This window comes from Pinus tabuliformis, chromosome 3_1 (assembly GCF_031772625.1).
Source record: "Pinus tabuliformis cultivar Carrire ecotype Pingquan chromosome 3_1, CPIR1, whole genome shotgun sequence".
In the NCBI taxonomy this organism is placed as follows: domain Eukaryota; kingdom Viridiplantae; phylum Streptophyta; class Pinopsida; order Pinales; family Pinaceae; genus Pinus; species Pinus tabuliformis.
In genome coordinates, this window is record NC_142301.1 from 757,065,330 (window position 1) to 757,076,755 (window position 11,426).

The following is an 11,426-nucleotide window of genomic DNA, read 5'->3' on the forward strand; positions in this document are numbered from 1 at the left end:
TTCCCTTCCTTGCTCCAAAACCTGAGCAAAACCTTAAGCCAAGAGATTTCCAACTAATCCTTAGAAGCCTTTGATCAATGAGACCTCTATTTTCTTCATTTTCCATTATTTTCCTTCAATTTCCTCCTGACATGCAACCTGTGACCTTTCACCTTAATTTTCTCCTAATTTCATTTTTTCTTTATTAATAAATGTGCCAAAAATGCATTTTTGCCTTTTAATGCCTTTTCCTTTTCCAGTCTTCTTAGCCATAATAAACCGAAATGAACACCCACACCAGGATGTCCTGCCCAACATTTAGCTTGGAATACGTGTCCCTTACCCGTGGTCTTATTTTTGCCTTTATTTACTTTATTACATGCAATTTTCACTAGGGCAGTTACACAACAGCTCATTATCCAGGAAGTTGACTTAGAGAATCCCTTTGGTACCTTGGGGATTGAATACATCAATGGAAAGCTTTCTCGCTCTCGACGACATATTTTCATCATCGACCTTTGTCCAAAAGACTTTGTGTGGTGTTCAACTTCAGCTCCTTCATTCACACCATACAGATTGTACTACAATTCCTTGAGAACCATTGACATCATCAGTGGTATCTATTGTGTCTATTAATGGATTACATCACTAGTCGGTAATCAGATTGTGTCTAGCATGTTTGACTCCAAACCATTTAGTTGCATGGTTAGACTCGTACACTGGACGATTGAGTGGATGAGATAGAAGGCCCTAGATCTAGTTCCATCCATTCGGGATGCGCTTTCAGGATTAATACAAGATTACAAAAGTATGAGGGCTATGATCATACAGGCAGTCATCCAAGCATGGGTACACTCTCTTTCATCAGTGGATAGACTTCTTGATCATTGTACATGTAATGTTAGCCCATGCGTTGAGCATGGGTATGCCTCCCTCAACAAAGATATCATCATCAAAATGTATTGTAACATATGATGATCTCGATTAGTTGTTCTTGATCCATACTTGGCACAAGGTAAAGCACTTTAATCGTCAGCTATCGTTTCTAAGTTTGCGATTTAGGGAGGAATATGTTATAGTTAATTTTGTCACATCTGGTCAATAGTCCTGAAAATTAGATCAATCCACATCCGTGAACATGTTATCATCATCCCTACACAAATCCCTAAGCATGACCTTTCTAAAAAGTATGTGCTTCTGGGTTTAATTTCTCAAAATCAATCTTTTTAGCCCCAACACACCCTACCTCTTTAGCCACCTGCGTTCAGCTCTAGTTTCTCCATTCTGCACCAGTACTGGTCAACACTAGTTGCTCCTTGTTGGGGGGGTGTTGATTCTAGAAATTCAGGAAAATTAAAAATATTTTTGAAGATTCCTCTTCCAGAAGCTTCCATTGTTTGTTTTAACCATTTACCTTGGATAAGAAGCTCAAGTCCTATTTGATCCTACCTTGGATACTTCACCTCTTATCCCTCGAGTTCATTCTCCCATCATAAGTGGATCTCAATCTCATTATGGTAAATCCTAAAATTCCATCCCTCTTGTTGGGAATGGGTCCCCTAGGGTCAATTTTGGGGTTAAAAGCCCAAGTGTTGGGGCAGAAAGGCCAAGTTTTGCATAAGAAATGTAAAGTATCCACATTTTGTGGCCGCAGAGCGTAAAAATGTAAAGAGTCAATAAAGGTTTTCTCCCTTAGTTTATGTAACTTGTGTCAAATTTAAGAGATCCACCCATGGTCCATGGACCATGGGATTGTATAAAAAGGAAAGTCTCAGAAGAGTCTAAGGCAACTTTTGAAGTTCAGCGGAGTGGAGTCTTGTTTTGTTTTATGTAATGGTTCTGTGATAGCTAAGAGTGAAGAGTCTTAGCGTAGGAAAGAGGCTCTACAACTGTGTGCGCAGAGGCCTAGGGTAGAAGTCTGCAACTAAGTGTGCAGACCCCTATAGCTTTGTGCGTAGGGTAGTTGGACTTTGCAAAGAGGATCTGAACATCAATAAAGAGAATTATTCTGGAATTACCTGTGTATGATCTATTTTGCTCCTACATATGATTATGTTATGATGAATACTGGGTTTATGTTTTAATGCTATATTGATGCGCGAATCCATATGTTTTGCTTTGTTATATGAACGCAAGTAAGAATATTTGTTTACGCGAAGGTCGTCTTAACGCATGTGAAGTTATTCAATACTTAAGCTAATATGGGTAAACCAGAAGTAAAGAGTAATTATAGAGGCATGTAAGTGCCTAATCCGCCTATCTACGATATGCAAAGGATAGTCATAGACCTTTGCGGATTTCTAAAGGACGAATAAGAGAAGTATATCAATAAGCCCTAAAAGGCTTATCGACCTACAAGAAGGAAGTTCTAGGGTATAAAACAGCAACACTACCATCTCTAGGTGTGGAAACTTGGTTTCTAAATCCCCCCATACTGCTTCAGGTGAGACTTCAGTTCGTGCTCCACGGATTGATGCTGAAAAGGCCAGTAGTGTAGGGATTTTCTTGGCTAATTAACGCTGAACCTGGGTTAAGGCCCATCAAGCCAACAAATGGTTTCATTTTCGAGACCAGGATTCGCATAAAGAGATGTGATGCCGCATCACTGGAATCCAACTAAGAAAGAGATCGAAGACTGGGTGGATAGGAAGATCCACGAATTCGCAGCACAAGAGAACATGAATCTGCGATTGATGAAAGAAAAAATGGTCGAACAGATATCTGTACACAGAGATACCTGAAATCTTCTTTTGTTCCTTCCCGATCGAATTATATGAATGGATTGCAAAATTTGTAGAAGCCCAAGGAAGGTGGAGACTTGACAGTTCAATAGTATGGACCCCGGAGTTAGTGCAGAAATTAGAAGCCTCTTAAGATAATATCGCACGCAATGTCGCTAATTGGTGCGATCATATCATAGGAGGATCCGTGATAGAGTTCATGGTCGATACTTCAGTCAATTACAATGAAGCAGAGCGCCACTTCTTCAAGGGACCACGAGGTAAGTATTTAAGGTCTTTAAATACTTGGATTAAGATGATCTTGTGTGAAAAGAGGGTTATGAAGCTACCTTGATGTTTGGATCTATGCGAAGTGGAAAGACCTTCAGGAATAGAGGGAAAACAAGCCCTGAATATAGCCCACTTATTGGACCTCCTCTGAGTGATGACGAGGAAGCAACACAGGCTTCTCTGCATAGTGCTATTCAACTGATAAGACAAAGGTTTCCACGAATACCCCATCCATCCACACCACCTCCATATTCACCTCCACCACATACTCCTACACCCACACCACTGCCACCTCTGCCACCATCCAATATGGCGAATTCATTAAAATTGCATGTGTTCAAGGGGTCGAGAACTGAGGACCCGGACCAATTCTGATTCGTCACGAAGGCTGTATGGGAAGCTCGGGGTATTACTGATGATCAAATGAATGAAGCAACTTTGGTTATTGCCTTGTAGGAATGTGCACTAACATGGTACATTGAGTATTGCATTGATAACCTGGCTGCTGCTTTAGCAGATATTCAGACCATGGTGAATAAGGAATTCAACAGGCCCAAATCTGAAGCTTAGTCAATTATGGGATTCAACGAGATCATGATGAAGCCTGGTGAGACAGCTTGGGATTTGGATCAAAGGTTGAAGTGCGCAATCTGCAAAGCCAACATGAATCTCACGGATAGGTTGCACCGCAAATGGTTTGTGGCTTCGCTCCTGCCTCATCTAAGGGTTTCTTTGTCACAGCAAAAGATTGGGACCCAGGCAAAAGCCTTGGAGATTTCAATGAGGTTGCACGAGACACTGATGCAAGATGCTAATTTAGGGGTTCAGTAGATTCACACGCAGTTATAGAACCTATGCCTAGAATTCCAGAGTCTAAAGAAAGATAGAACAACTTGGCTAGAGGTGCGCGAAGAAGTTTGGTGCCTAAAGTGAAAAGGTCAGGGGCATGACAAAGATCATTGTTCAGTCTTCCTGAATTATGTTGCAGCAAGAGGACCAATGCCTATGAGGCTAGAAGATGAAGTAGGGTCAAGTACAGGGCCCGTGATATGGTTGATATCTGTCAAGTAGCTAGGAAACATGCGATAGACAACTACCATTTGCTACATAAATTTCTACAGACACCGCAACAACTCTTCTACAACTTCTATCAATCAGTGGGTCATGATGAGTATAATTACCATAGTTATGAGCTAATGATGGATAGAACGCCCGCATATAGGGTATAGGAAGAAACCCAGCCTCTAGACCAAGGCGTTGGGGGAGTGCGAGGCGAGTATCATGGGGGTGGATGAGGCCAAGGTGGAGGAGGACCTGATAGAGGTCAGGGACAGGTTATTTGTTACAACTGTGGAGTACTGGGACACTACACATGAGACTGCATGAACTGGATGTGTCTGTCATGCCAATATTGTACTCAGTTTGACCACACGACTGAAGATTGCAGGGAAAATTTTAAGAACCCCCCCCAAATTTATAAATATAATAATTGGGCGAATCTCCATGGTTTATAGGAAAAATGGAAGGCGATTTTATCAATAATATAATATGTATATATAATTTTCTGGCAAATCTCTCACCAGGCATGGCGAATATTTTACTCAATTATAAAATCTTGTAAGAACTTGGCAAGTCTTTCACTAAATAATAAAACTTTGTAAAGTCCTAGTGAATTTTAGCATTGTGAACTCTTAGAGAATTTTTTGAAGAAGTATAAAACCATATATGATAAGAACCACATGGTGGCAATATCACTATTTTTTTTCACATTTCCACGACATGGAACTTGTCTATAAAATTATAAAAAAACCAACCAAGTCCCTTATAATATGTAGGTAAGCTTATAACAGAGTCTGATACCTCTATTATGCTTGTCTTCATTCAAGTGTCATAGCTGCTATACTTAACACTGTGAATCACAACTCTCTCAGAACTCAACTCTATAGTGTACTTAAAACCTTTGGAAATTGAATCTGACAACTCTATAAAAAGGATTAGTGAAATAGAAGCTTTTGTGAATGAGCCCACTAACTATCACTGCTAAACAATCAATCTAGACTATGAAGTCTTCCATCTTGATCACAATCGTGCTCACGATCAAGGGAGTGCGATCACCTGGCCTGACATAATGGCCATCATAGCTTCCCTGCCAATACACAAGTATGTTCCTGTTTGCAGTTAGAAAAATTACCCAAATTACAATCTATTTACTCCAGCCTATGTTGGAAAGTTATAGAAGGATGACTAGTGCAATCAATCCATTCCTTTTAGCCCTGGATTTGTTTCAGTTTAAAACAGAAGTATACAAATATACTTGTCCAATGTCTACTGCTACTGAGCATTAGTTAATTCATAAGAAAGTATGTAAACACACAAACATAAATTCACACTCATGAATATCCCAACTTTCTATCAAGTTCTATGACTAGTGATGGAAATCACAATTATTTTCAAAATCCTGGAATCATGCCTAAGCATCCTCTATGAATGACCCAATGCCTTCCTGGTTAGTTGTCTACATTAAAGTTGCAACAAACAATATGACATTAGGCATGGCTTGAAAGTAACAAACCGCTGCAAAACTCAGGCATAGATGGCAAGTGCAGACCGCGTTTTCAAGATATCGGTTAGAAAATCCATAGCATATAATAGCACAAATTGAGAAACTCATAATGTCCTGTCTGTTGAATATTGTAGCCAATTTTCTCACAGATTATACTGCAGAGCATAAAACTGCTGATAAATTAACATAACACACAGGCTTCATATTCCTTGTATATGGCTTCATATTCTTTGTTTTTCTTCAAGTTTGTTGCTTTACAAGACTTAAATTATTCCTTCTGAATTTGTTTTACAAGACTTAAATTATTAAAGATAATAACAAATCTTCCCAACCATTCAAGATAAATCTGATTTAACTTGAATGCACATATTCTTTATTTCCATTATCTAAATGTTTTACTGTCATGAAAAATATATATTTCCATCTCAACATGAGCTAGCAAGAGTGCTTGTATGTAACATGATATAGTGGATGAAGGAGCCAACAATGAACCACAAAAGGAGCATATTGTTGCATCTGAAAAAGCTTATGGGGTAATGCTATTTCCTTGTAGTATTTAGTCATTTATTTCTAAATCTAGGGTATTGAATCTAGCAAAACATGATTTGAATTATAGCTGTTATCTTAGGATAAAATAGGGGCTACTTGTTACTTGAAGAGGATAGCATTTCTCTCTATCCGTATAAAAAAAATTCTACTCATGATATCATTTTATGTTAATTGGATATTGACAGTTTGTATTTAGTTTATTTCAGCATTTTATTCTAGTCATTCATATATAATCTCTTATGTTATTGGTCATACATATATTATTGTTAACCTATTACTATTTATGTAGTTCAATCATAATTATTCTTCAATATGTAAGAGGATGGCACATAGATATAGGCATCGAATCTTCTGTACATTCATTCTGAAAATCTTAATATAATTCTCCTATTCTCTCTCCTACTTTCTTTGTGAGGCCAGTGTATGTACATTTTTAGAATATCTCTTCATCATCTCATCTCACCTATTTGAATCTTTGTTAAGTTGGCAAGTTCATATTCGAAAAATTGTGCTATGAATGTTTAATGCTTTCTTTGTTCAACACTTTTCATTGGAAACTAGACTTCTATTAATGTTGAAACATTATACTGCCTCTCTATTTTTCTATTAAAATGTATGACTGAATTCTGAGACTGCCAAACCTCAAGCTTTGTTGCCAACAAAATGCCTCACTAGGCAGAGTAATTAACCCCTTAAACTACATGTTCCACAATCTGGGTAGACTAGGGTATGAGGGACTACAAAGCCCTTAACTAAAAAAGGAGGATACCTGCATGTTTACTGTTTGATCCAAACACTTTAACATAAAACAAAGGATATAAAAACTTCTGCATGCATTCCTTCAATGGACAGAGTTAACATGGCAGTGATTCAGGAAAAATTGGAAAAGGCGCTTTACACAGTTGAGTGCTAGTAAGGGTAGCTCTACTTGTCAGGAATATCAAGAACCAAGTAGCTCACTGTAAGAAAATGGTTAATGCTAAGGATGGTCCACCAACAGTGTTGTTCAACTAAATGAAGAGTTGAACTATAGGCCGCTGCTTACAAGTTTGGAGGACCTTGGAAATGGTGTTCTTCCCAAGAGTTGAATCTCGAACAAGTGGCACCAGCCTACATGGTCCTTGACTTCAATCTGTGCATAATGTCTGGCACTTTGATCTACAGAAATGGCATAGAGGTGGTATATAATGTAATTGTGTCCTTCAGAACATAGATTGGTTGTCATCAATGTGCCACCGCAATGGCCAACTAGTCAGGAAGAATACACAGCCCCTCTTCTATTGCAGAAACCCTGTTACGGGTTAACAAGAAGAAAGAAAAAACCAAAAAAAGAAGATCAAAAATCCAACTTTAGCCTGAACAAAAATGTGGCCATGCAAAATAAAGAGGGCCTAGTGCAATACTTGCACCACTCTGAGAAATGAATTGGATCTTTTTAAAGGTAATTGCTGGTTTAGCCATTACCTTTAAAAACTAACCAAGGGAAAACATTTACAGAAGTTATAATATTGTAAGCCTTACCATTTCCTTTTCATTTGTCAAGTTTAATTTCCACATTTTTTATTTCAATGAAACATTAAAGGCTGCAAAATTTGTGGTTATGATCCAACTGGTAGAATAAGGATGACTTTCTATGAAGCTCAAACCACTCACAGGACCCTTTAATACCACGGGGTCTACAAAACCACAAGACTGACATAATAGATTTCATGCTTCAAGAAAACAGAAATACTTCAAGCTTGACTTCCATTACATTTTTTTACACGCACTATATGGTCTACCCTGTCCTCTGAGATGGACAGAGGTTCTTTGTGAAGACACACCAAATACAACCGAGTGATTTATGGCACAATGATTAAATAATGATAAGCCAACAAAATATGTACTATTAAACATAAGATATGCTCACTCAAGGGAAAGATTACTAGCCGAGGATTTATACTCCAAACACCTAATTGGAAGTTGGTTTATGTGGCCTCAAACCAAATGCACTTGGACTCATATTTTTTCCTTGACTAACCAGGGGAATGCCCGAATGCTTTTCCCCTCTGTGAGGGCTATGTGTCTGTCTGATCTCACTTATACGGGGGCTATATATTTGTTTAGCTTCTACAACTTGGGGACTTAATGCAGACTCAGATCCATGAATTGGTGTGCAATCACTCAAGCTAGTTATCCGTGGACTATATGTGTGTTTGACCTCACCGCGACTTCATGTAATCATCTCATCCAAAACTTCGCCATCATTTGCACCTGTTCCCATGCTTCCTAGTCCGAACCCCTGAATTCCAGCTTCCTGCAATCAATATATGTTACAGTTCAATTTATTATTGTTCATGTTGCAGGGCTTATGAAATAGAATTGAGTAATATTTTTAAAATTTGTTTGATATGTGTCTTGCACTCACTGTTATATTGCATGGCATTCCAGGGGCTTCTTCATACTCTGCTGCATCCAATTCTTGAAGATGTGCTCCTTTGAAAAACTTGGGAAGGATATACTGCCTCGCTGGGACTAACAAGTTACAACATGATTAGTAGTGGGAAGAGAACACCATCTATAGGCACCCATGTGATACCAAAACATGCCAACAAATAACATGTCTGGAAAATGGTGAAAGTGGCAATTGTCTTGAAAGGCACCGTTTCAAGAAATGTAGCATGATACTCCTAAAGTTCTCTGTAACCATCAGTTCAACATTGATCAGCTTTGAAAACTATATTACAAGCATTAAATTCAATCACATTATAGTTTGAATAAAGTTCATACTTGTATCTACGGCTTGGAGCAGTGAAAAGAAACAATAGCCTTTCCCAAAATTGATTTCCTGGCAAACTCTCTATGGCCATGAAGGCAAAGTAACCCCAAAGCACAGAAGTTGGGATCTTTCTAATGATGGGCATTACTGCAAGGCAGCCAACCACCATCAGAGATTGCAACAAATTACTCAATTGCTGTTCTTTCACCTCAACAAGAAGCAGGTCATCCACGTCCTTGTCAACATTAAAAATTGATTCATCAACTGGGGCATCCATATTCCCAGTACTTGCGGCCAACTGAATTTTGGACTCTTTCAATTCCTTAAGTGCCTGCATAAATGGTTGGGACATGACAAGACAAATAAATAAAGGGAGAGGAAAATTAGATAAAATGAAACACCCAAACTCAAAAATAAGACCATTACCAAGGCAGGTGGAGGCTGATAAACCATTGGGGTCTGCATTTGCTCATAGGCTTCTTACATGTTTCTGTATAATTGCCCTAAGGTTGAATTTTTCTGCATACTTTTCCAGATTGTTGTCACTAACTTGCTAAGCACCAACTGTAACAAAAGTACTTGTAAGTTACTCGTCTATAAAATGTCTGAATTGTGTCTTTTCCCTGAGAAGCTGCAATTGATAATTCCAATATATTAGTACCTGATGTTTAAGGGTAGCTAAGCCTTTCATGTGCATTAGAGATTCAGGAATAACACCATTTGAAGGAGGTATGCCAACAATACCACATAAAATAGTCTGTCACAATAAAAGCAAAATTTATGAATCCACTAGAGATTTTTTATGGAGGTGAAAACAAAGAATGAAGAGTTAGATCAAGATGTCTTCAGGAGAGCAAAAGCTCTTCCATAATAGGGTAGCCAGTGATAGTTGAACCTAAACATGAACCCTGACAAAAATTACAACATAGTTCTAAATAATATATATTTACTGTGGTAATGGGCCTTGACACAATCTCTGCAATAATGGCCCTGCTTGATACAACATCATTTTTCAAGGGTTTTCTGTGAAGTTTCCTTTAAACTTTTCTATGCAGACTTCTTCCCTTTCTTCTTAGTGATTTCAGTGTAAGTGCTCGGTATACACTCTTTTAAGTGAATCTGTTCCAGCAATGTTCTTTCTGCAGTAACATTCCACCAAGAAAGTTAGCCACTTTATCAATGGCATTCACACTGGTCACAAATGGTTGAAACATTTTTTTCAACCATTGGAACAGTGGCACTACGAACTTTAGGATCAATTCTATCATCAACTGCTCCAAATTGATCTTGCACATCCTGAATACGTATCGTATAAACAGTGATATACACAACCAATCATTTAAAATGCATACAGTCATTTCCTAGAATAGAGAATCCTTGTTCTGTTAGAGAATCCTAGTCCAAATCTTACAAGAACTAATCAAACTTCTAATTTGAGGACCAATATGATCTGCAATAGTAAAACTTATAATGTACTGCACATCTTCATTGTGCGCCAAAAGCTTTACTAATTCTTTAGCAACAGTGCAATTTGTCTTCTTACCCTCCACAAGTCTTAACAATCAATTCTTCAATTATATGTTTAGCACCCTTCACTTGAAGATAGGATAATTCTTCCCATCAAGCTTAACGTTGGGTAGAGGGATGCTTTAAAATTAAGATGAAGCTATCCTCCCCCTTGCTCAACAATTCTCTACAGATCTCAGAACAGAACCAAAGGTAATCTCAGGAACAGCGTACTATACTACTATGACAAAGAACCACAATTCTGAAAGAAACATCAGTTTGGTTAGGATCTTCAAACAGCTACCAAGGAATCAAGTAAATGCTGCTCTGCAATTCCAAGACTTCAAGTATCCAGATGCATTGCATTGCTCTATGGCACATCAATGCAATTAAAGGTAAGCCTTCTAATGGTAAGGCTTACAATATTAGGCAGAGTAATTAACCCCTTAAACTTCATGTTCCACAATCTGGGTAGACTAGGGTATGAGGGACTACAAAGCCCTTGAAAAAAAAAGGAGGATACCTGCATGTTTACTGTTAATGCCTCACTAGGCAGAGTAATTAACAAAATGCCTCACTAGACAGAGTAATTAACCCCTTAAACTACATGTTCCACAATCTGGGTAGACTAGGGTATGAGGGACTACAAATCCCTTAACAAAAAAAGGAGGATACCTGCATGTTTACTGTTAATGCCTCACTAGGCAGAGTAATTAACAAAATGCCTCACTAGACAGAGTAATTAACCCCTTAAACTACATGTTCCACAATCTGGGTAGACTAGGGTATGAGGGACTACAAAGCCCTTAACAAAAAAAGGAGGATACCTGCATGTTTACTGTTTGATCCAAACACTTTAACATAAAACAAAGGATATAAAAACTTCTGCATGCATTCCTTCAATGGACAAAGTTAACATGGCAGTGATTCAGGAAAAATTGGAAAAGGCACTTTACACAGTTGAGTGCTAGTAAGGGTAGCTCTACTTGTCAGGAATATCAAGAACCAAGTAGCTCACTGTAAGAAAATGGTTAATGCTAAGGATGGTCCACCAACAGTG

General features: G+C 38.2%; 1 long non-coding RNA gene across 1 annotated transcript; it reads right to left on the reverse strand.

Moving 5' to 3' along the window:
• Window positions 1–7,804: 7,804 nt before the first annotated feature.
• Window positions 7,805–9,086, reverse strand: LOC149189578 (uncharacterized). The gene is made up of 3 exons (XR_016256406.1): window positions 8,872–9,086; window positions 8,510–8,781; window positions 7,805–8,398 (listed from the first exon to the last, which is right to left on the reverse strand). It is a non-coding gene; the product is annotated as an uncharacterized LOC149189578 (long non-coding RNA).
• Between the last annotated feature and the right edge of the window lie 2,340 nt (window positions 9,087–11,426).